The sequence below is a fragment of the Aotus nancymaae genome, unplaced genomic scaffold, assembly GCF_030222135.1.
Source record: "Aotus nancymaae isolate 86718 unplaced genomic scaffold, 86718_ANA_hifiasm-v0.15.2.pri h1tg000003l, whole genome shotgun sequence".
NCBI lineage: Eukaryota > Metazoa > Chordata > Mammalia > Primates > Aotidae > Aotus > Aotus nancymaae.
This window is the reverse complement of record NW_026988414.1, coordinates 30,961,668-30,986,316: the sequence shown is the minus strand read 5'-3', so window position 1 is coordinate 30,986,316 and position 24,649 is coordinate 30,961,668. Positions and strand designations below refer to the sequence as shown.

The window sequence follows — 24,649 nt, the reverse complement described above, 5'->3', positions numbered from 1 at the left end:
CTAGGTATGGAGATAAAAGGGACATTAGATAAGATAAAATGGCCAGGGGCAGTGGCTCACACCTGTAATCCCAGAACTTTGGGAAGCCAAGGTGGGCAGATCATGAGGTCAGGAGTTCAAGACCAACCTGGCCGACATAGTGAAACCTCATCTCTACTAAAAACGCAAAAATTAGCCAGGTGTGGTGGCACATGCTTGTAGTCACAGACTTGGGAGGCTGAGGCAGGAGACTAACTTGAACCCGGGAGGCAGAGGTTGCAGTAAGCCATGACTATGCCATTACCCTCCAGCCTGGGCAACAGAGCAAGACTCAGTCTCAAAAAAAAAAAAAATAAATAAAAAATAAAGAAAAGATTAAATGTTGGTTAATCAGCAATATGTAACATTCTGAAATGTGTTTGTACCCGATAACTTTCACCCTTTTTAGTTTTATTCTATATTTTCCTGGAGAGCCTAGCTAGTACAGTAGGTCAAGTAAAAGAAATAAAAGGCAAAAAAGATAAGAAGTAAAATAATCTTTATTTGCAGACAATATGACTAGGTATATAGATATCCACAAAGCAACTATTAAAACTGATAATTGAACACAGCAAGGTAACAGAGAGGAAGATTAATATACAAAACTGCATTTCATACTAGAAGCAAATAAGTTTTATAAGCAATTCTATTTGTAATAGAATATACAAAATATAAAATATATATTTTATATAAATAAAATATATGAGAATAAATTTAACAGAAGTTTAAAATCTGTGGGCTGAAAATTATAAAACATTGCTGAGAAAAATTAGAGAGGATCTAAATAAAGAAATACACCCATTTTGTAAATTGGAAGACTCAATATTGTTAAATGTCAATTTTTTCAGAATTTATTTATAGAGTGAATGTAACCCAATCAAAATTTCAGAGCCCTCTTTTTTTTTGAGGAGGGTAGAAATTGGCCTGTTGATTCTGAAATTCACAGTTAAGGCAAAGGACCTAGAATAATGAAAACAAAGTCTGATTTACAGACTTACTATAAAGCCATGATAATTAAGCCTATAGTATTGGCCTGGGAACAAGTAGATAAATAGATTAATAAATGGAGCAGCACAGGATGTCTAGATAGAAAGCCGCATATACAATCAATTGATTAAAAAAACTTTTAGAGATGGAGTCTCACTATATTGCCCAGGCTGGTTTTGAACTCCTGGCCTCAAGAAATCCTCCTGCCTCAGCCTCCCAAAGAGTTGGGATTACCGATGTGAGTCACCTGGCCACAATTAATTGATTTTTGAAAAAAGCACCATGAGTATTCATGGGGAAAAATTTTTTTTTTCAGCAACTGGTGCTGGAATAACTGAATAGACATGGGAAAAAAAATGAACTTCAACACTTACCTAACTATAAACAAAATTTAAGTGAAGATACATAATTGACCTATGTTTAGAAGGTAAAATTATAAAGTGTCTATAAGGAAACAATATCTTAGTAAACTTGGTATACACAAAGATTTCTTATGAAAAGCCCTAACCATAAATGAAAAAAATAGACAAATTTAACTTTATCAAAATTTAAATGTTTTCTCATTAAAAGACATTATTAACAAAATGAAAAGATAAGCCAGAGATGGGAAGGAAGATATCATATATCATATCACAATACATATATCTGATATAAATATAAAGAACATATATTTACATATAAAGAACTCATACAATTCAACACCAAAAGATAACCCCATTTAGTGGCACTAAGGACATGAAAAGGGGCAAAACATAATAAATTACAGTATTAAATAAATGTAAATTTAAATCACAATAAGAGACCACTTCAAACCTACTAAAATGCCTAAAATTTCTTTTTATTTTTATATATATATATATATATATATATATATATATATATATATAATTGCATTTGGGTACATGTGAAGAACATGCAGGATTGTTGCATAGGTACATACATGGCAATGTGGTTTGCTGCCTCCATCCCCCCATCACCTATATCTGGCATTTCTCCCTATATTATCCCTTCCGAACTCACCACCCCCCACTGTCCTTCCCCTAGTGACCCCCACCTCCAAACACCTCAGTGTGTGATGCTCCTCTCCCTGTGTCCATGTGTTGTCGTTGTTCAACACCCGCCTATGAGTGAGAACATGTGGTGTTTGATTTTCTGTTCTTGTGTCAGTTTGCTGAGAATGATGGTTTCCAGATTCATCCATGTCTCCACAAAGAAGACAAACTTATCACTTTTTATGGCTGCATAGTATTCCATGGTGTATATGTGCCACATTTTCCCTGTCCAGTCTATCATTGACAGGCATTTGGGTTGGTTCCAAGTCTTTGCTATTGTAAACAGTGCTGCAATGAACAAAACATGTGCATGTGTCCGTATAATAGAACAATTTAAAATCCTTTGGATATATACTCAGTAATAGGATTGCTGGGTCAAATGGATTTTCTATTTCTAGGTCCTTGAGGTATCGCCACACTGTCTTCCACAATGGTTGAACTAATTTCCACTCCCACCAACAGTGTAAAAGTGTTCCTATTTCTCCACATCCTCTCCAGCATCTGTTGTCTCCAGATTTTTTAATGATTGCCATTCTAACTGGTGTGAAATGGTATCTCAATGTAGTTTTGATATGCATTTCCCTGATGACCAGTGATGATGAGCATTTTTTCATATGTGTGTTGGCCTCATATATGTCTTCTCTTGAAAAGTGTCTGTTCATATCCTTTGCCCACTTTTGAATGGGTTTGTTTGTTTTTTCTTGTAAATCTGTTTTAGTTCTTTGTAGATTTTAGATATAAGTCCTTTGTCAGATGGGTAGATTGCAAAAATTTTTTCCCATACTGTTGGTTGCCAGTTCACTCTAATGATTGTTTCTTTCGCTGTACAGAAGCTTTGGAGTTTAATTAGATCCCATTTGTCTATTTTGGCTTTTGTTGCCAATGCTTCTGGTATTTTAGTCATGAAGTCCTTGCCTATGCCTATGTCCTGAATGGTCTTGCCTAGGTTTTCTTCTGGGGTTTTTATGGTGTTAGGTCTTATAATTGAGTCTTTAATCTATCTGGAGTTAATTTTAGTGTAAGGTGTCAGGAAGGGGTCCAGTTTCTGCTTTCTGCACATGGCTAGCCAGTTTTCCCAACACCGTTAATTAAACAGGGAATCCTTTCCCCATTGCTTTTTTTTGTCAGGTTTGTAAAAGATCAGTTGGTTGTAGATGTGTGGCATTGTCTCCGAGGCTTCTGTTCTATTCCATTGGTCTGTATCTCTGTTTTGGTACCAGTACCATGTGGTTTTGATTACTGTAGCCTTGTAGTATAGTTTGAAGTCAGGTAGCATGATGCCTCCAGCTTTTTTCTTTTTGCTTAGAATTGACTTGGCTATTTAAAAGAGCACCCAAAGTTGGTGAGGATGTGAAGCAACAGGAGCTCTCATATTTTGCTTGTGGACATAACAAATGGTGCAGGCATTTTGGGAAAAGTTTTGACACTTCCTCAACCTTTGCCTATCCTAAGACTTCGCAAATCCACTCCTAGGTATTTCTCCAAGGAGACATGAAAACATATATCCAGTCTGTTCACACAAAGATGTGTATATGAATGTTCATGGAAGCTTTTTTCATAAGAGCTCCAAACTGGAAACAACTCAAATGTCCATTGACAGGAGAATGAATAAACAAACCCTTGTATATTGATACAATGGAATACAGGTTGGCAATAATACGGAAAAAAACCCTCAAAAACATATAGATGAAAAGAAAGTGAAACACAAAAGAATTCCCACTGTGTGATTTCATCAATATGAAGTTCAAAAATCAGCAAAACTAATGTATGTGATAGAAATCTGAGCGGTAGTTGCCAATGAGGGCTGCAAATTGACTACAAGAAGGCCTAGAAAAATTCTCTGGAGACATGGAAATGTCCTCTATCTCAACAGGTTTTGGTGGATATATACATTTGTCAAAGCTCATAGAATTTTACCCATAAGAGCTGTGCATTTCTGTGTCTGTGAATTTTACCTCGACAAAATGTTTCTGATATATTAAAGATTTCAGTGTAGAAAGATAAAATAATAAAATTTAGGAGCATATTTTCACAACCTTGGGTGAGGAAAACTTCCTAAGTCAGATAAGAAACCGTGCTGCAATAAGAGATAGATACATTAAACTTCAAAAAGCTTAAAAATATGTAAGGTTAAATATCACATAAATGAAAGCAAGAGATCGGAGACAAAAAGAAAAAAAATATTTCAACACCTATGAAAGGCAGAATTTAACAACTCTAATAAAATAATGACTTCTTATGAATGGATATGAATAAGGCAAATAACCTAGTAGAAAAAATGGGCAAAATACACCAAAAAGTCACAAAAAGAAGAATGCAAGTAGCCAGTAAATTCATGAAAAGATACTTTATTTCGGTAGTACTCAGGGGAATAAAAATTAAGCCATTAGTATGGTAAAAATGGGAAACTTGAGAAACACTGTTAGTGAAAAGGGAAAATAGGTAGTTACGCATTGCTGGTTGAAATGTGAATTGCTGCAACCTTTTGGGAAAACTTCTGGCAACATCTGACAAGGTTTAAAATATGTCATGTCATTTGATCTTGTAATTCCTTTTGGGAATCTATGTTAGAATAAAAAACACAAGTATTTAAGAAATTGCCAGGCACCTGTGGTCCCAGCTACTTGGGAGGCTGAGGCAGGAGAATCTCTTGAACCCAAGAGGCGGAGGTTGCAGTGAGCTGAGATTGCGCCACCATACTCCATCCTGGGTGACAGAGCGAGACTCCGTCTCAAAAAAAAAGACAAGAAAACACAAGTGTTTAAGGATGGATGAGAAAGGATGTTTATTTGTTGTTTTATAGTGGCAAGAAGAAAAAAACTGAAAACAATCTGAACATTAATAGGGGAATAGATGAATTAGAATAATCTGCACTACAAATTGTTGTATGAATATTAAAAAGAGTGAATCAGATTTACATATGTTGACCTGGGGGGATTCCAATGACACATTATTTAGGGAAAAAGGCAAATTGGAGACTAATGTGTAACAGATTATAGCATTTCAGATGAAAAAGAAATACAAATATACACTTTATTGGAGTATAAACATGGACTACTACTGTTTTCTTCAATAATTGTCACTTTTATATCTTTTTCAAATTTCCTCCCTGCTGAGTAACAGGAATGCTTAGTAATTTCAGCCCAGTTCTATAACTCTTCAGTTTTTAGAGTCTCATTTTGGTTCTCTAGGCTCAGCCAGAGATTATGTATAAGTGGTGCATTTTTGGCCCCAATCTCAACAATCAGATAAGTGGTGTTCCTCTTCTCTTCCAGAAGAACAAGAGGGTTGAATTACTAATGGAAGTTTCTCAGGAGGGTGGATGTGTTGGTGGAAACTTCTATTTTATGAATCCAGGCAGGACCTCAAGGGGAGAAAGAGGTTGGCTCACCCTACGCTGATTCACATCCATTTTTGATGAAAGAATTCATAGACTGCTGCCAGTCATTCTACTTGTTTTTTCACTAAATCAGTTTTAATTTCTTGTTAAATTGAGATTAGAGTAGTAAACAATAAAAAACTGGACAATGGGTCCCATGGCAGTATAAGAAAAATACTATTCAGTAGAAAGAATATTAGTGAAGTTGATAAAACTGCTTTTCTTAAAACCTTATGTAGAAATTATGACTCCTGGAGTCCAGACTGTCTGTCTAGCAATAGAGGCCCCTTTGTGCTTTAGGGGTTCCCAAAGAATCAGAACTGATCTTATTACTGTAAATTTCCTGTTTTTTCATAGGACATTTGGGCTATTTTCAAGTCAGGCCTAAAATATATATGCAGGAAGCCGATTATATCTACTTACCCCTTTTCCCTCTAAGCTGTTTTCCTCTGGTTCTCATGGTGACCCTATTCCCTCCTCAGCTATATGTAGCAGTTGCCATTTTCTTCTTAGACAAATTCCATACCAGTGGTGGGGTATCTCTGTTGAATTCTCTTGGGTCAATTTTTCTTTAGTTCATGGATAAAACCTCTTTCCCAGGAGTCTGTTTTTATTTGTACATGGTTAAGATTAATTTACTCCCTCCTCCCCACCCTGAAATGTCACTCCCCAAGGTAGCTGAGGCCTTGGCACAGTAGCTGAAGTCTCATGTACCTGATGTTGACCTTGGCCATGATTCTGATTTCAGAGAGTGGTCCATAAAACTGGCAAGCTGCACAGTGGTGAGATGCCACATAAACAATTCACATACCAGATATCTCTTCATAAGCAATTACCTTCACTCTTGCCCTGATCTTAATTCCCACTGCTTCTGCAAAAGAAACAAAATCTCAAAATGTTTTTTGAAAATTCATGATTCATAAAATACATATCATAAAGCAAAGATGCTTAGAGCGAGAAGGCACAGCAGCCAGCTCCCTCATTTTATAGTCAAGGAAGCACAGCCTCGAGTGACTTATCCAAGGTCACACGGCTGGTTTATCAGCAAGGTCAGAACTAGACCATAGTATTTGCTGTTGTTGATTTCTTCGTGAAATCAAATATAGAAAGTATAGATAAGAAAATCATGATAGCATATGCTTCTTTCTGCTCACTTAAAAGTATATCCCCAAGCAATCTGAAAGTTTAAAAATTGTGCCAAGTCACACTGTCCATTCTATCAATTTGAGAATTACAAGAAGAAATTTCTTAGTAAAATACTTATGTCTTTGGTGTGTTAAGGTGCAATAGGTCTTTCACAGATAACTGTAACTTAGTTGATTAATGTTTCTGTTTTCCTAATACCTTGACATCTCATTTAGGGAGTAGTTGGTAATTTTGTAATGGGCAGGTGCCTGGCTGCACACTAAAATCACCTGGCGAGCTTTTACAACATGCCAGTGCCACTGAGGACCACCTTTACAGACTGTAACTTCATTGGTCTGGGGTGAGACCCAGGCATCACTATTTTTAAAAAGACTGCTAGATGATTCTAGGGTGCAGCCAGAGTCCAAAGCTATTATGCTAGAGTAATAGTTCTCAAAGTGTGATCCTGGGTCCAGAGGCATAAGTGTCATCTGGAGACTTGCCCAAATGTAAACTCCCAGATTCTTCCCCAAACCTGAGACAGACAGAAGCTCTGAAGGTGGTGTCCAGCAAGCAGTGTTTTAAACAAGCTCCCCAGGTGAGGGTAGTGAATACTAAAGTTCGAGAAACCCCTGTCTAGCCCAGGGATGGGAAAAGCATTGGGCCTATTTTTGTAAATGAAGTTTAACTGGAAATGACCACACCCATTTTCTTTTGTATATATTACAATGACAGGGTTCAGGAATTGTGACCTAGACCATATGACTCTCAAAGCCTAAAATGTGTGTTCTCTGGCCCTTTAAAGAAAAAGCTTTCTGATCCCAGAACTGTGCTTTTCAAATTCTAATGTACATATGCATCACCTGGGGATCTCGTCAAATTGCAGACTTTAGTTTGGTAGGCCTGGGATAGGATCTGAGATTCTGCATTTAACAGCTCCGAGGTAATACTCAAGTTGAATAGAAGGGTCTAGAGCAGTATTTTCCAGTAGAAATACAATGTGAGGCCAGGTGCAGTGGCTCACGCCCATAATCGCAGCACTTCAGGAGGCTGAGGTGGGTGGATCATCTTAGGTCAGGAGAGTTCCAGACCAGCCTGGCTAACATGGCAAAACCCTGTCTCTACTAAAAATACAAAAATGAGCTGGCTGTGGTGGTGCACACCTGGAATCCCAGTTACTCAGGAGGCTGAGGCAGGAAAATTGCTTGGACTTGGGAGGTGGAGGTTGTAGTGAGCCAAGATCCCACCACTGCACTCCAGCCTGGGCAACAGAGCAAGACTCCTTCTCAAAAAAAAAAAAAAAAAAACAAAACAACAACGTGAGCCACAGATACCAGGTTAAATTTTCAAGTAGCTGCAATAAAAATGAAGACAGGTGAAGTTAATTTGAATAATATACTTTAACTCAATGTATCTAGAATATTATTTAAACATCTAATTAATGTTCAATATTAATGAGATAGTTTATGTTCTTTTTCATATTAAGTCTTTGAAATCTGGTATTTTACACTAACATCTCAATTGTAGCTACATTTCAAGTGCCATGTGTGACTGGCAGCTACCAAATTGGTCAGTGCAGTCTACAGTTCAACTGGTGTTTAGGGTGATGGAGAGTTTTTGATTTAGATAAGTATGAAGGCAAATAGAGAAAGGGGACTAAGAGAAATCAGATACAACTTAACTCACTCAGAATCTTGCCCACACCTGACCTGGAGCTCAACAATCTCTTTCTCTTTACTTTGTGACTTTGAAGGCAGGGGAATTCTGTACCTTGTTTACTTTACAGGCAAATGATGTAAGTGATGTGTTTAATGGACTGAGCCGGTCCACTGTGATTTAAAATATTATCATAGGAGAATATGATAGGAATTTGAATTCTCAAATACTTCTGTGAATAAAGAGGATATATTCCAAGAACACTTAATTATCATCATCTGTAAGTCCTTGAATTCTTTCCAGCTGAGCTGAGAAGGTGCCAGGGATTAAGATCAGTTTCCACGAAATGGGGAGGGGTTCCAGGCTTGGAACAAGGGGAGTTTTACTTCTGAGTTACCAGTTCGTGGAAACACCACAGCAGGAAGGAGCATGCTAGATGGAGTTTAGAGAAAACAAAGCGAGAAGATCAAGAGTCAAAAGATCAGATGGGTGAGTCAGTTGGCCTAGAAAGTCAAAGTAGGAGGGGAGGCAGAGAAAGAAAACTGAGGGGACAAAAAGAGTTGGAAGTGGGATATTCAGAGGCAGGTTGAGGCACTGACAAGTTGGAAGGAAGTCTGGTTTATTTAACCACAGGCTGCTGTGGTTACACCACTACCCCTTTCACTCCGAGGGGGAACAAAGAATGTTGAGGAGTACCAGATGTAACAGACAGAGGGATGGGAGTCCCCTGCAAAATGTGGATTCCCTGCTTGCTCTTGCTTGATCCCCTGTCATAGAACTGAAGTTAATATTTTAAGCAAAAACACAGTTCTTGGTCTGAAGAGCCTGGTTACAGAACTTTAGGTGGGGACATGGCTGATTCGAAAGACAGAAGAGAGTTTGGGCAGAGGGAATATACATGTTAGGGAAGGGAATATAAAGTATAGTAATTTCCTGTGGTTGCTGTCACATATTATCACAGACGTCATGGCTTAACACACATTTATGATCTTACAGTTGTGGAGGTCAGAAGTCTGAAATGAGTCTTATGGGGCTAAAATCAAAGTATCAGGAAGGCTGCCTTCCTTCCAGAGGCTCAAGAGGAGAGTGTTTCTTTGCACTGCTCTGTTTCTGGAGGCCAACTGTGTTCCTTGCATCATGGTGCCTTCTTGATCTTCAAAGCACCTCACTTCAGCCACTGCTTCTGTCTCTACACCTCCCTCTCCTGACTCTGATCCTCTCACTTGCCTCCTATAAGGATCTTTGTGATTACACAGAACTCACCTGGATAATCTAGGGTAATCTCCCCATGTTAAAGTCCTTAGCTTAATCACAGTTGCAAAATCCTTTTAACCATGTAAGGTAACAGGTTCTGGGGATTAGGATGTGGACATCTGCGGGGGCCATGAGTCAGTCTACCATAGGAGGTCAGTATTGTGTCTGTTTCAGTTTTCAGTGCTCTGATCAGCATTTTAAAGACTTGTGTCTGAATCTCAAGGAAAGAGCCTATGAGAAGGGGTTTAAACTCAGAAACCTGCAAGAGTCAGGAAGATAATAAAAACGTAAGAAGCAGAGTGCAAAACAGTAGGCAGAGGTGGGCACTGTGCATGAACTAGAGAGAGTGAATGCCTGTCTAAAGGGGGATAAGCCATCTTACCTATCTAATGAGGTTAAGGATAAGGTGATCCTCAACTTCAGCTACTAGGTGGGCAGATAGGCAATAATATCAGATTCAAGTTTTCAGGAGGTGCCTTGAAATCAGGACTTTAGACAATGGTGTGCTGGTAAGTGTTCAGTAACAATGTGTGTGTGTGTGTGTGTGTGTGTGTGTACATAATATACAATATGTACTATAAATTTTACTTTTAGAATGCATAGTAGCATACAGTTTGCAAATACTCATCAAATTTAAAATATCATATAACTTGCTATTTCTTACTAAATCTATTATCAGGGTCCAGTATGTCAGAATTTCTGGACCCTAAATCTATTTCTGGGTCCAGTATGTCAGAATTTTATAATTCTACCGCCAACAATAGGGTCACATAACCAGACTATGAATAAAAGCTTGATTATTAGGGAAGTTCTAACATATCTTTGTTGTTTCACTTTTGTTGTTTTGTTATGGTTCATGAAAGTATCAACCAACGTTCATATTATAACTATACTTGTTTAGCAGGGATGTGAGTGACTTCTTTTCTGAAATGGATGGTAGTTTTTAGATACTGGAAGAACATTTTGTCAATTTTTTGTGCTATTCACCATGTAAAGACTACAGGCATAACACAGTTTTAAGTTTAATCTGCATTATTAGGATTTTCTCCACTACTTTCTTAAGTCTAGACAATCAAAAAACAATGAATCAAGTCCTTATTTATAATGTTTGCCTATTTCTGTGGTGTCAATATCCTCATCTTTACTTAGTTCAAGCCACCAAAGGATGTTATGTGGAATCATAAGAGACAGGCAATGGCATTCCATTAGATAGCATTTTCACTCTACGTATGCAATAGATATAAATTACCACAAGAACATAGGTCACAGTAAATTGTAATAAAATAATTAGCAAGGGATGAATTTTGAGTATTTGTTACCTTTACAAAATTTTATTTTTGAATAGCTTTAAGATGGGCATGGTGGCTCATGCCTGTTATCCCAGCACCTGTAAGTCCCAGCTACTCTGGAGGCTGAGGTGGGAAGATCGATTGAGCTGGGAGGTTAAGGTTGCAGTGAGCTATGATTGTGCCACTGCACTCCAATCTGGGTGACAGAGAGCGAACCTGTCTCAAACAAAGAAACCCAGCTTTACTGAGATGTAATTTCTATACCATAAAATTCACCCTTTGTATTCTAAAAATTTTAGTATATTTACCAAGTTGCACAACTATCACTACAAACTAATTGTTGCCTTTGCTTTTCGTAGAATTTATTTAGATGTATGTATATATAACTTAAGTTTTAATGGCAGTTAAGTAAAACAGCCACTCACAAAATTCTTGAAAATTTAACCCTTGGCTCTTGTGAGTGGTTCTTTAGCACATCATTGATTTTATGTAAAATCAAATTCTAAAACATTGGCTCAGCGTAAAAAGCAAAACCAAAAACACACCAGCAATTTAGGTCTGGCTAAGAGGTCATGATTTTGTGGTCTCTGTAAAAGGAGAAATCAGCAGTGAGACTAGATATTATGCAAGAATGACCCCTGGGAGTTGCTGGGGATCTGAGTGGGCTTTGCTTCCTAGACCTCCTTCCTGAGCACGGCACAGGAGGTATGTGGGACTCTCCCCCTTCAATATGTCGAACTGGGGGCAGTGAAGGTGCTATTATGTCAGGCCTTGGAGGAGGCCTCCATGGGTGGCACCCTTAGTGGTGGGAGAGGCAGAGGCTGTGGCAAGGGGTCTTCACATTCCTGTAGCTTTTCTAGAAGACTCTGGGGGAAGCAGAGCAGGAGGGAGGAAGAATGGAAGCTGCCACGTGAAGGCTGAGACATTTATGAGACATCCCAATTGGGAATCTCAAAATAGTTGGGGAGATTTCTTTGGGGGAAGAGGGAAGATTCTGAAGCCCTGGCATCTTTGCGAGGGTGTGTTAAAGTCACACTATATCTAGAAGAGTTTTTATATTGAATGACTAGCTAATTTATATCCCAACCTGAGGTACTTTGGAGAGTCAAAGTGAGTGTTATTAATAAAATAGCCAGGATATCTGGCGTAAAGGATCTAAGCTTACAGTTCTTGAAGGGGTGGAGCTATATCCAGTGAGGGACTTTTTCAAAATAAGGGTGCAATTGGGAGTGGGATGAGCTTGGGCTGCAGAGGGCAGTTGTTTGCCAGAATTCAGTGCCAGGAGGGTGTGTAGTTCTCAACAGCTCTCCAAGTGACTTTCTTGTCTCCTCCACCCCGAAGCCCACTCTGTATAAGAACACAGAGGATCACAGAGCACTAGAATCATATGGTGGCTGAGCTTGGTGCACAGCCTGGCAGAGAAGGTGTTGATTATTTATTGTCTGACTGCCTAAAAGAACTTGTGTGTTCTGATTTTTGGTCTGCTATTCCTTCTAGGAATTCTGTCAGTTTCTGGGGCAAAGCAGCTGGAAACTTCTGTGTATGCATGTCTGTGCGTGTGTGTGTATGTGTGTGTACGTTTGTGTTGATTGCATGCACAGAATCCAGGGAGGGAGGAGGTGCTCTCACAATCCTCCAGACAATTCCTGCCTCAGCTGTGACCTTGTCTGTTCTTCCCTTGCCTCTGTGACTCACCTGTGCAGTTCTGGAGGAGATGGATACAACCCCATCCCAGAATGACCAGGCTGCCTTTGTTAGAAATTACTTTCTCCAGGAGACCCTGAGCACAAACCTATTCTTAAGCTTGTGCTGGTACCCCCATGCCTACGACATGCTGGGGAGAAATACCACATGAGAGAGAGAGAGAGAGCGGTAGCCTGGAAGCAAAGGACCATAATATAGTGCCTCCAGTCACGCTGTAACAGTCCACGTGATGCGATACAGGCGCCATATTTTCTGGGTCCAGTATGTCAGTAAATAATATGCCACAGATGTTGCTGAATATTTTATGATTAACGTGCCCCAGGAGTCCCTAAATGTTTTATAATTTCTGGGTAAAGAAAGCAAGCATCCAGGGCTGTGCACTCTTAGCAGCAAGTTCAGAATCATTATGATGCCCAAGGTAGGAGGCATTCCCTATTCTCATAATCACACTTTCAGTGGTTATAAAGACTAAGGCATCAGTTCAGGGTGAACAGTGCAAACACAGGAACATAACATCTAACAGCAGGTGGGGAGACTGACTTCAGGACCACCATAATGATTCCATGGCTTGAATTTGGATATAATCCATCTTGAAAAATGAGATTAATGCCTCCGGCTTTTTTGGGTTGAAGCCATTTTTGGGTTGATCTGTGGAGCAGGAGTGTTTTCTTTATGATGGGGAGGTACAGTTGTTTGTTTTTAAGGGATATATTGATCTCAAGAACTGGTTTCTTCATAAGAAGTGAATCTTCATGGTCCTCTATTCTTAACACACATCTACATTGTTTAAACGGCAGAGGGCGCCCTATTGACAGCAAACTTACGGATCACCCAACAGCGGGGACCAAATGGTCTCAGGGATGTGTGTACCCTTAATCTACCTCTGCATGTACCTTCAATGAACTCAGAGTGGAATCTGGCTCCACAGGTTAGGGTAGGAGACAAGATAAAATTAGAGAGCTGTGAAGGAGGGGTGAAAGAGTATAGGGTCACGGTGAATGAAGCCCATGGTCTTAGGGGGCATGATTGCAGATTCAGATTCCAGCACTGCTTCTTACTAGCTAAGTGTCCTTGCGTTATTTGTCCTCTCTTGAGTTTGCTTATTAATACAATGGTGATAGATACTTATTTGTAAAGCCCTTGGCACAATGCCTGGCCTATGTGAATTACCCAATAAATATTAGCTTTAAAAAAACAAGCAAGAAAGTTAACACCCTCAGATTCCGACTAGAAGACAGAGGCAGAAAATGAGCAGGGAGCCTGCTCACCCACAAGCCTGGGATGACTCACTCTGGAAAATGTTACACAGACTAAGGATTGATATATATGCCCATTTACTGATTTAAAACAATCCTTTATCGGTTGCGAATTGGTTTTGTTTATTTTATATTTGTTTTCCATTTATTTAGGAGATGCTGGTATTTTTTCACATCAAAATGATTTGACAGTGTAGAATTCTAAAATAGGAGTTGGAGATCATACTATGAAATAATTCTATGCTTTTTCAGGGAGAAACTAGATATGATCAAGAAAAACAGCAATTTAAAGAAGAGTGACATAAGCTGTTGGGACATCTTTCTAAACCTTGCTTCAGATTTTGGGGTTTGAAGATGCAAAGGAAATGGTTCTTCACCATTCTTCAATGTGAATGATGGGGACCTCCCTTGACGTAGTTGATAGAATTTCAGAACAAGAAGAGTCTTTGAGAGTCTCACACTTTAATAAGCACCCCTACCTGCCCCTTCTGCCCCCCATACTCCTCACCCAATTAAATAAAAATCTCTTGGTATGAGGCTAGGTTATCAGCATTGTTACAAGCTTCTCATGTGATTCTTTTTTTTTTGAGATGGAGTTTTGCTCTTGTTACCCAGGCTGGAGTGCAATGGTGCGATCTCGGCTCACTGCAACCTCTGCCTCCCAGGTTCAAGCGATCCTCTTGCCTCAGTCTCCTGAGTTTCTGGGATTCTAGGCATGCACCACCACTCCCAGCTAATTTTGTATTTTTAGTAGAGATGGGGTTTCTCCATGTTCAGGCTGGTCTTGGACTCCTGACCTCAGGTGATCTGCCTGCCTTGGCCTCCTAAAGTGCTGGGATTACAGGTGTGAGCCATCATGCCCGGTCTTATGTGATACTTATATGCAAGCAGTATTGAGAACCTTCGATCTATGCCCATCATTTTACTGCTGTGGAAAGTACTTTTTGCTGGTGGGGAAGATATTTGCCCATCCTCCATGCAGCCTTCAAAATGATGACCTTAAAACAGAAATTTAACAGGTTAAAAGCCCTCAATGCCCCTTCCTGCTCTCCCATCTGTCTCCAGCTTTCAGGACAAAGTTCAGGGCCTTCAGTTAAATCACAAGTCCTTTCAGTATTTGCCTCAGTTTTTCTGTTCCGCTTACCTCACTTCCTACGCCCTTCTCTGTAGTCAGGCCCAACTGCTTGCAGTTCCAGAATGTGGAGTGACACTGCCCAGTGTCGTATCTTAACACACGCCTTTCCTTGCTCCTGCTAGGCTGCCTTTATCTCTTTCTTCATTTTCAAAATGCAGCTCAAGCTGAGACATCCAAGTAGCGAGGGAAAGAGGGAGCATTAATGGTTGATACCTTGTGTCAAAACATTGTGGATTTTTTTTTTTAAGATGGGGAAACATCCTTGAGATTCTCTAAGTTCAAGCTCAAATGCTTTCAGGGCTAGGCTGGTATTGTAAATGTGTGAGGGAGAACCAGGTATGAGACAAAAAGGTGACAGGACCCTGGCCACCTGGAGAGCAGGTGTCCCATTTAAAGGTGATTAAATTCACCAGCCAGGAGCTGCCAGCCTGCCACCCTTCCAGTCACCCTGGTTTACAGAGAAGCTGAGAGCCCATGTGAGTGAGCTGAGGACTTGGTTGTATACAGTAGTGTATACTAGAGCCCAAAGGCCTGGGCTCTCCAGGTTCAGTCTTCTTCACAGCATGCAATAAACCTTTGGCACATTTTCCTTCTCAATTTTCTTGCATGTATTCAATATAATAATAGTGACCAACATTTATACAATGGGATACAATTAGAAAAAAACGAGCCTTCACTTTTATTTTAAAAACCGCAGATCAGGAAGGTGCTATAGAAATATGAATCTTACTTCCTGTTGGACTTCTTGTCTGCAGAGGCAGAAGGCAACCTTCATAGGTCTGCCTGGAAGCTAGTCTCAGCTCCAGCGATATTCTAGTCTGAGACCATGCAGGGGGAAAGTGAGTGCTTGCCAAGCTTCTCTCCCCGCTCACAGTTACTGTGCAATGAAATCTTAGCTCTGATGTCTGATTTAGGGATTACCCTCTCTAGGCTGCCTGGATGGATTTTATCCCTTAAGGATATCTAAAAATAAAAACATCTTAGCCAGCCTTATTTTCTAGAAGAAAGGGGTTTGTTCAACCAGACAAAAGTATACACTGAAATGTCAGTGTTATCCTCCCACATGACTGAGACAGAGACTGAACATTTCCTGACAGAGACTGGCTTGGTGGATAGCTACTGTACTTGCTGGGTACCTAAAGCATCCTCGCTGGGAGAGAGAGAAGGCTTTGCTCTCACACATGGACACCCTGGACTCATTGGTCTGCTTTAGGGGTCACGGTCCAAACAAAGGTGTGGAGAGTACTTGGATCTGTTTCTGGCTTTTCTGAAAGAAGCTGCTTCTAACTATCAGTTTCTGTTTACCTCAGGAGACAGCTATAAAAATAGCTATGTTGGCTTCTTTGTCAAGGGATTCACTCTAACACATCATGCCACAACAGGAGTGGGAAGGAGATAGCAGAAATAAGGGGAAAAGGGAGTGTGGTGTGCAGGGTATTATGTCTCTTGATTGGTCAATAGATGGCAAAAGCTTGGAGTGGAGAGGCTGAGATTTAGGGTTATCTATTATTTATCAAGGTGACTCTCCCTTTCCACCACAATAAAGCATCTTATAATGGATGGGAGACTTCCCTCCTAGCTCCCAGACACTTAGCATCTGTCTGTCTTGTTGGTATGTCATAGTGACCCATAGTGGCTTACGAGATACACACAACTCCCCTGCCCAGTGCTGCTGAATGGCCAGGTGTGTCTTTGTTCATGCTGTGGTCACAGAAAGGGAAAACTCTCCTTGGAAAGCAGGTGAGTCTGTGTTTAAGGCAAACTCCTTAATTTTACTTTCTTGCCTTGAACATCTAGATTGAAAAAATACAAATATTTTCAATAAAACAAAAAAAATTTAAATTTAAAATAAAAATAAAAAGTAAGAATGAAGGAATAGTAAGTTATCTTTTTACTTCATAGAGGGAAAGGACAAATTACAGGGTTATTTTAAATAGCAAGATGTCCAGTAATTTTGAAAACATTTCCCTTTAGATACAACTTTTAAGAAACACAGTGTTATTTTATTTGTATAGTATTTATATTCTTTTCACTATTCATTTTAAATACAAAGTAGATCTTAGATATGTAGAAACCTGAGCCATCTGTAAAGATAAGAAAGTTCGTATTTATAAGGTCTTCCTTTCCATTCTGATTTCATGATTTTCATAATTATAACTAAACTGTGATTTGTCATAAGCCAAAGTCACAAGTTGGACTTGTAACTGCAATGTATTACATTTATATTTATGCATTACCTTTGTGTATCACTATGTCCTTATGTATCTGATATGATGACATCGACAAAGCCTGGAGAAAGTGCTGGAGACACCTTCCTCATAGTCTAGTTCTTAGAAAACCCTCAGTATTCAAAAGGAATTAATGAGTGGGAGGCATTACATTTGTTCCTTAGAACATTTTAAATAAGAAACGAATCCATTAAACAATCCACAAAGAAAGCCACCTCTCTTAAAGCTTTCCATGTTCATCAAACTCTTGAAATGTGTAGTTTTTCTTTGGTAATTTAATTTCTGCTGCAGATGTCTATCCAATTTCTTTGTGATTTATCATAGATTTTAATTTATAGTGAAAGTACTGGGCCAGATTTGCAAAGAGATAATATTTTTCTCCTCACCTCATTGTAGATTCAATGAATAATTGGTCTTTCCTATTATTATTAATTTATCTTTGCACACTAATGCTTTTGAACAATGATAAGTTTCACAAAATTCTTGAGCTGTCACCTGGAACCTTTTTGTGTGAACATTATTTTAGATTTATGTTAAGAATTTATTCCAGTTTTAAGACTTCAAATCCTCCTACATTAACTTGCCAAACACACCTTGTGAGTCCTTTAACAAGTTTCCTACTTGCATTAGTTCGTTTTCATCCTGCTGATAAAGACATACCCAAGAATTTACAAAAGAAAGATATTTATGCAACTTATAGTTCCACATGGCTGGGGAGGCCTTACAATCATGGTGGAAGGCAAGGAGGAGCAAGTCACATCTTACGTGGATGGTAGCAGGCAAAAAGAGAGCTTGTGCAGAGAAACTCCCATTTTTAAAACCATTAGATCTTGTGCAATCCATTCACTATCATGAGGACAGTACAGGAGAGACCTGCCCTCATGGTTCAATCATCTCTCACTGGGTTCTTTCCACAACTTGTGGGAATTATGGAAGCTACAAGATGAGATTTGGGTGGGGACATGAGCCAAACCATATCATTCTGCCCCGGCCTCTCCCAAATCTCAAATCTTCACATTTCAAAACCAATCATGCCTTCCAAACAGTCCCCCAAAGTCTCAACTCATTTCAACAGTAACTCAAAAGCCCAAGTCTAAAGTCTCATCTGAGACAAGGCAAGTCCCTTCCACCTATGAGCCTGTAAAATCAAAAGCAAGCTAGTTACTTCCTAGATACAATGGGGGTACAGGCTTTGGGTAAATACAGCCATTTCAAATGGGAGAAATTGGCCAAACCAAAGGGGCTAAAGACCCTATGCAAGTCTGAAATCCAACAGGGGAGTCAAATCTTAAAGCTCTAAAATGATCTCCTTTGACTCCATGTCTCACATCCAGGTCATGCTGATATAAGAGGTGGGTTCTCATGGTCTTGGGCAGTTCTGCCCCTTGCTTGGCAGGGGATAGCCTCCCTCCTGGCTGCTTTGATGAGCTGGCATTGAGCATCTGAGTCTTTTCTGGGTACACAGTGCAAGCTGTTGGTGGATCTACCATTCTGGGGTCTGGAGCATGATGTCCCTCTTCTCACAGTTCTACTAGGTGGTGACCCAGTAAGGACTCTGTGTGGGGGCTCCCATCCCACATTTCCCTTCCCCACTGCCCTAGCAGAGGTTCTCTATGAGGGCCCCACCCCTGCAGCAAAGTTCTGCTTGGGCATCCAGGAATTTCCATACATCTTCTGAAATCTAGGTGGAGGTTCCCAAATCTCAATTCTTGACTTCTTTGTCCCTGCAGGCTTAACATCACATGGAAGCTGCCAAGTTTTGGGACTTCCACCCTCTGAAGCCACAGTCCAGGCTCTATGTTGGCCCCTTTCAGCCATGGCTGGAGCAGCTGGGGCACAGGGCACCAAGTCCCTAGGCTGCACACAACATGGGGACCCTGGGCCCGGTCCCCAAAACCACTTTTTCCTCCTAAGCCCCTGGGCTTGTGATGGGAGGGGCTGCTGCAAAAGTCTCTGACATGGCCTGGACACATTTTCTCCATTGTCTTGGTGATTAACATTTGTCTCCTCATTACTTATGCAAATTTCTGCAACTGGCTTGAATTTCTCCTCAGAAGGTGAGATTTTCTTTTCTATTGCATTGTTAGGCTGCAAATTTTCCAAACTTTTATGCTCTGTTTCCCTTTTGAAGCTGAATGCCTTTAACAGCACCCAAGTCACATCTTGAATGCTTTGCTGCTTAGAAATTTCTTCCACCAGATACCCTAAATCATCTCTCTTGAGATCAAAGCTCCACAAATCTCTAGGGCAGGGGCAAAATGCTGCCAGTCTTTTTGCTAAAACATAGCATGAGTCACATTTGCTCCAGTTCCCCTAAAGTTCCTCATCTCCATCTGGCACCACCTCAGCCTAAATTTCATTGTCCATATCATTATCAGCATTTGTCAAAGCCATTCAATAAGTCTCTAGGGAGCTCCAAACTTTCTCACATTTTCCTATCTTCTTCTAAGCCCGCCAAATTGTCCCAACCTCTGCCTGTTACTCAGTTTCACAGTCGCTTCCACATTTTTGGATATTTCTTAGCGGCACCCCACTCTATTGGTACTAATTTACTGTACTAGTCTGTTTTCATGCTGGTGATAAAGACATACCTGAGACTAGGCAATTTACGAAAGAAAGAGGTTTATTGGACTTCCAGTTCCACATGGCTGGGGAGGCTTCAAAATCATGGTGGAAGGAGGAGCAAGTCATATCTTACATGGATGGCAGCAGGCAAAAAGAGAGCTTTCGCAGAGAAACTCCTGTTTTAAAAACCATCAGAACTCATGAGACCCACTCACTATCACGAGAACATCATGAGAAAGACCTGCCCCATGATTCAGTCATCCCCTGCTGGGTCCCTCTCACAACATGTATGAATTATGGGAGCTGCAAGATGAGATTTGGGTGGGGACACAGAGCCAAACCATATCACTATTACACGAGTTAGAATTTCCTTGTCTACATAGTGAAAATGTAATACTTGTCTTTCTGCTTCAGAAAAAGGCAATGTAGCCCAATGGTTGAGAGAAATGCTTACTGTAGTCACATGGGCCAATGTTCAAGTCTTAGCTCTGCTAATACAATGTGACTTTGGGAAGTTTTCTTAGTCTTTCTGAGCCTCAGTTTCCTCATCCAGACAATGGAGAAATAATAATACTTATAGGGTTGTTATGAAGATGAAATCCAGCCATTATTTTATGTGCTTAGTATAATGCTGGACATATTGCATGTTTCTTCAATTAGCAGTACATATTTATGCATCTACAGGTACGTATTCATAAAGATTAAATAAAATATACACAAAATTGGTTTATAAATGGTAAAGAGCTATTCAGATGTGCTGGCATCATTAGCTGAGCATTGTAGTATATTTTTTGACCCCAGACTTTGAGTTGAAACCTCCTGGGGACTTGAATGAAGCAACCACTGAGCCACTAGTGTCCACAGGAAGGCCTACCCTTGTCCACCTTCTGTCTCTGGCCCCTAATAGCACCCTCCATCTACTGTACAGCCACTGTATTCAAGGTCCTGTGCTTTGTCTACCTTGTTATCAACCCCCACAACAGCCCTTCAAGGTAGAATAAATGATTTATGTTTTGTAGATGAAATGGAGCTTGGCTCACTTAAGTAACTTGTTTTAACATTGTGTGGCTCTTATGTTAGGAAATTAAAGTGAAAACTTAAGTTGCTCTGGTGTTAAAATGCATGCATTTTTGTTTTTACTGTACCATGTCTTCAAACAACAGTGGCAAACAGACCGACTTCTACCTTGTCCTGGATCTGACACTCCCATACCCTTGAGACTCTAGGTAAGCTGGTTTACCACTAGAGGATAGGTCTCTTCATACATAAAATGACAGTAGTAAGACCTACCCTATAGGAATTTGTAATTATTAAACAGGAAAGCATACAGTCAGTGATGATAAGGATAACTCTTCATATTTTGTCTTCTGGTACTTTCCATCTCCCAAGGAGTGCTGGAGAGCCGCTCCTCCTTCCCCAGGCCAGCAGGGGGCAGTAAAGACCATAAAGGATCTGACCCAACCAGGAGGACCTCCTTAACCAACCTCCTCTGGGGTCCTCCACCACTGCTAGGAATCTGAATCAGATCAGGTCCTTGGTAGTCTCTGATTCTGGCTCTTGGAATATAAAAGAAGGAAAACCTGTTATACACAATAACCGACACAGCTATCACAACAATAGTAAACCCTAGTGCTTGCATAAGACTCCAAATAGAAAGTTTTCATATTATACAGGAAGCGATTCACATTGGCCTGGGTTAGCAGTTTCATTAACCTCATGAAGACGTTAATATCATTAGGAAGGCAGAAGGAGAATACCTCCAGCTCTTCCATTAGACCCAATTAGAGAGCACTGCTGCACAAAGGAGGCTGCTGCAGAGCTTTTCTGTGCTCAGGCTCGCAGCCGCTGTGATCCCATTAGATTGCCACTCACTGGAATCATTAAAGCAGCCTCATTTGTGGTACGAAGCCATCATTCCCGAAATAGGTTGCTTTCAATAAATGAATATGGGTAAGTGATAATGATGACAAATTAACACAAGATGATAAAGTAAAAGCAAATGTGGGTCGGACCAAACATTGATAGATGGAATGGGAGGTGGTATATTCCAGTTGCTCTATTTGTGCTTGATTTCTTACAGCAACACTATGAGATCCACATTATTTAAGTTTCTATTCTGATTTCTCTGGCTCTGCTCCCACTTGCTGTCATGAACCCTGCAAAGTTCTCTCTGTATTTTTCTGATAGTTCTCAAAGGCAGCAGTGGTGCAAAGCATGTCATGTGTATGTCAAACAAGCACAACCAGTTTCCACTTGGTATGCACAGTTTTACTGCCTTTCTCCTGATCTCGGGTGCCCATATACAGGGGTCACCCACTGACCACGGTCCCCTCTGCTCTGTAAAGTGGCTGTTGCTTCTGATGGTTATTTATTTCTGCAGATGCTCCCTAGCTCTGGAGGTGCCAAACCTGTGGTGATTTATGTGCAAGTGTATGTGTGTGTGTGTGTGAGAGTGTGTGTGTGCATGTGTGTAAGTATGCCTCTTCCTTTTTTTTTTTTTTTTTTTTTTGAGATGGAGTCTGGCTCTGTCACCCAGGCTGGAGTGCAATGGCACAATCTCGGCTCACTGCAACCTCTGCCTCCTGGGTTCAAGCAATTCTCCTGTCTCAGCCTCCTGAGTAGCTGGGATTACAGATGCATGCCTCCACACCTGGCTAATTTTGTATTTTTGTAGAGACAGAGTTTCTCCATGTTGGCCAGGCTGGTCTGCAACTCCTGACCTCAGGTGATTCACCTGCCTTGGCCTCCCAAAGCTAGGATTACAAGCGTGAGCCACCGCGCCTGGCCGCCTCTTCCCTTTTTAAAAAGAATCACAACCTACTAGACACTCTTAACACAGTACCAAGAGGACCCTGGGTTCTTTATACAAATAGAACTCTTTTTGTCTGCCCTGCCAGTGTATCATTCTTCAAGACTGAGTCTAGATATCCTATTCTCCAGGAAGACTTCCCCAAGCACCCACATTGCTGTGTGAGTACCTCCCATCCCTTTGTACCCCCAAACCACTCTGCTTGCTGCTGTCTTGGCCCTTGATATTGACAGCAGTCTAATGGGGCAGATGACACATGACTCCTTGGGGGCAGGGTATGACCTACTCACCTTTGTATCCCCAGCACCTAGGAAAGTGCCTAGCCCAGAGTAGGAGCTAAATCTGTGTTTATGAAGTGAGCCTGTTTTCTCTTTGTCTTTACGTTTGATCCCTCCCCTGATCCCGCCCCTGCCCCTAGCATTCTAACTTTCTCTAGTCAGCCCTTTCTGGTACCTGTCTTCTTTGGCATGATATCTTGAATGTATCTCTTTACCTAGGGCTCGATTTTGTGGTTTGGTTTTGAACTGTTCACTAGGTTTTAAACCAATACTTTCTTTGATGCTGTATTACTTTCCCAGGGCTGCAATAACAAAGTACAACAAACTGGGTGGTTTACACATCAGACATTTGTTGTCTCACAGTTCTGGAGGCTAGAAGTCTGAAATTAGGGTGTCAACAGGGTTGGCTCCTTCTGAGGGCTGTGAGGGAGGCATCTGTTCCAGGCCTCTCCCCTAGCTTCCAGTAGCTTCTGACATTCCTTAGCAGGTAGATATTTACCCTGTGACTTCACATTTTCTTCCCTTCGTAAATGTCTGTCTTTGTGTCCAAATGTCTCCTTTTCATAAGAACTCCAGTCATATTACATTAGGGCTCACCCTGATGACCTCATCTTAACTTGATCATCTGTAAGAACATATTTCTAAATAAGGTCACATTCACAGGTACTGGAGGACAAGACTTCAACATCTTTTTTGGGGTACAATTCAACCCATAACAGATGCCTCATCTAGTAACACCTCAAGGGTAAATAGCACCATGCAGCTGGCGCAGGTTTCACTAAAGCTTCCCATAGCAGCTTCTATTTTTCAACAGGGAGTTCACATGGTATCCAATAGTTGCTAGTTCGCTTTCCTTTTCTATATTCTCAAGGAGAATGCAGTACTCAGACTAGGAGGTATTTTTAATCTTTCACTCTTTAAGTGAACTGAGCTGTACATTTATTTTTGAGAAGTGAAAAAAAATTTGCTCGTTGGCATTGGCATCCAGCTGAAATAAAGTTCAGTAATGCTCCAGGCTAGTCAAAGCTTTCATCCCTGTCACCCATTTGTGGGAAGATAATGTATTAATAACTGTAATGTTACAGCAGCCTCCTGATAATATTCCAGTATTTTATTGGTTTGCTATCTCTGAAAGAACTGGGAACCCCCTCAACAATTCTACTGAAGCTGGATAATCTTAGGCAGTGTCTGAACAGCAGTGAGTCAACCAGAATAAGCTTGTTTGGTACAATCCACAGGGATCCCCTCTAGAGAGAAAACAAAGTCAAAAGCAGTGGAAAGAACTGAGTGGAAGAAGTGAAACCAGTGGAAGATTTAGGCAATTTCCATGGTAGGTTTAAATAACTGGTTTAATGTTGGTTGAAGTGGTGTTTTTGGAGTTGGCCTGCATTGCGTTGCTTTTCATTTCAATGCTTAGTTTGCGAAACATCTATGTGTCTTTTCATGTATGTTAGTTTTCTTTGGTCTTTTGCTCCCTGGAATGAGAGTCACAAGAGAGGCTATAGCAGAGGTAGCAGCCCCTTCGTTCTGATGCAGACGTGCAAGTTTTCAGTCCCTTACTGAAAGTTATGCCTTTATGCTGTTTGCTTTCAATCCTGGCTATGTCCCTGTAGATTCTGCTGCAGTTGGTCTTGGCTGGGCCTGGGCAGTAGTGCTTTTTAACAGCAGCACTGGTGATTCCAATGTGTAGCCAATATTGAGAACAATGGCCTCCATCTTTTTGGCTTGTTTGCTTTGAAAGACAAAAGAGCAAAGTTAGGGGAATATTTGCAGTGTGAGGTCTGCCTAAATCCTTTCAGGACACATATGCCCCTCTGTAACCACTGTGCCCCTCTCTATTCCCTGTGCCTCATTGTGGCCATGGGCATGAAGGAATGATGCAGGAATATGACCATGAAGAAACCATGCAGCTCT

General features: G+C 40.6%; 1 protein-coding gene across 1 annotated transcript in view; it reads left to right on the top strand.

Annotated features, from left to right (window-relative positions):
- The first annotated feature begins 8,682 nt into the window (after positions 1-8,682).
- Positions 8,683-24,649, top strand: part of PLPPR1 (phospholipid phosphatase related 1) — a 626,458-nt gene continuing 610,491 nt past the window's right edge. Inside the window, exon 1 of the mRNA XM_064375977.1 lies at positions 8,683-8,706. The gene's annotated coding sequence lies outside the window, so the exon portion shown is untranslated. The remainder of the gene's footprint in view (positions 8,707-24,649) is intronic.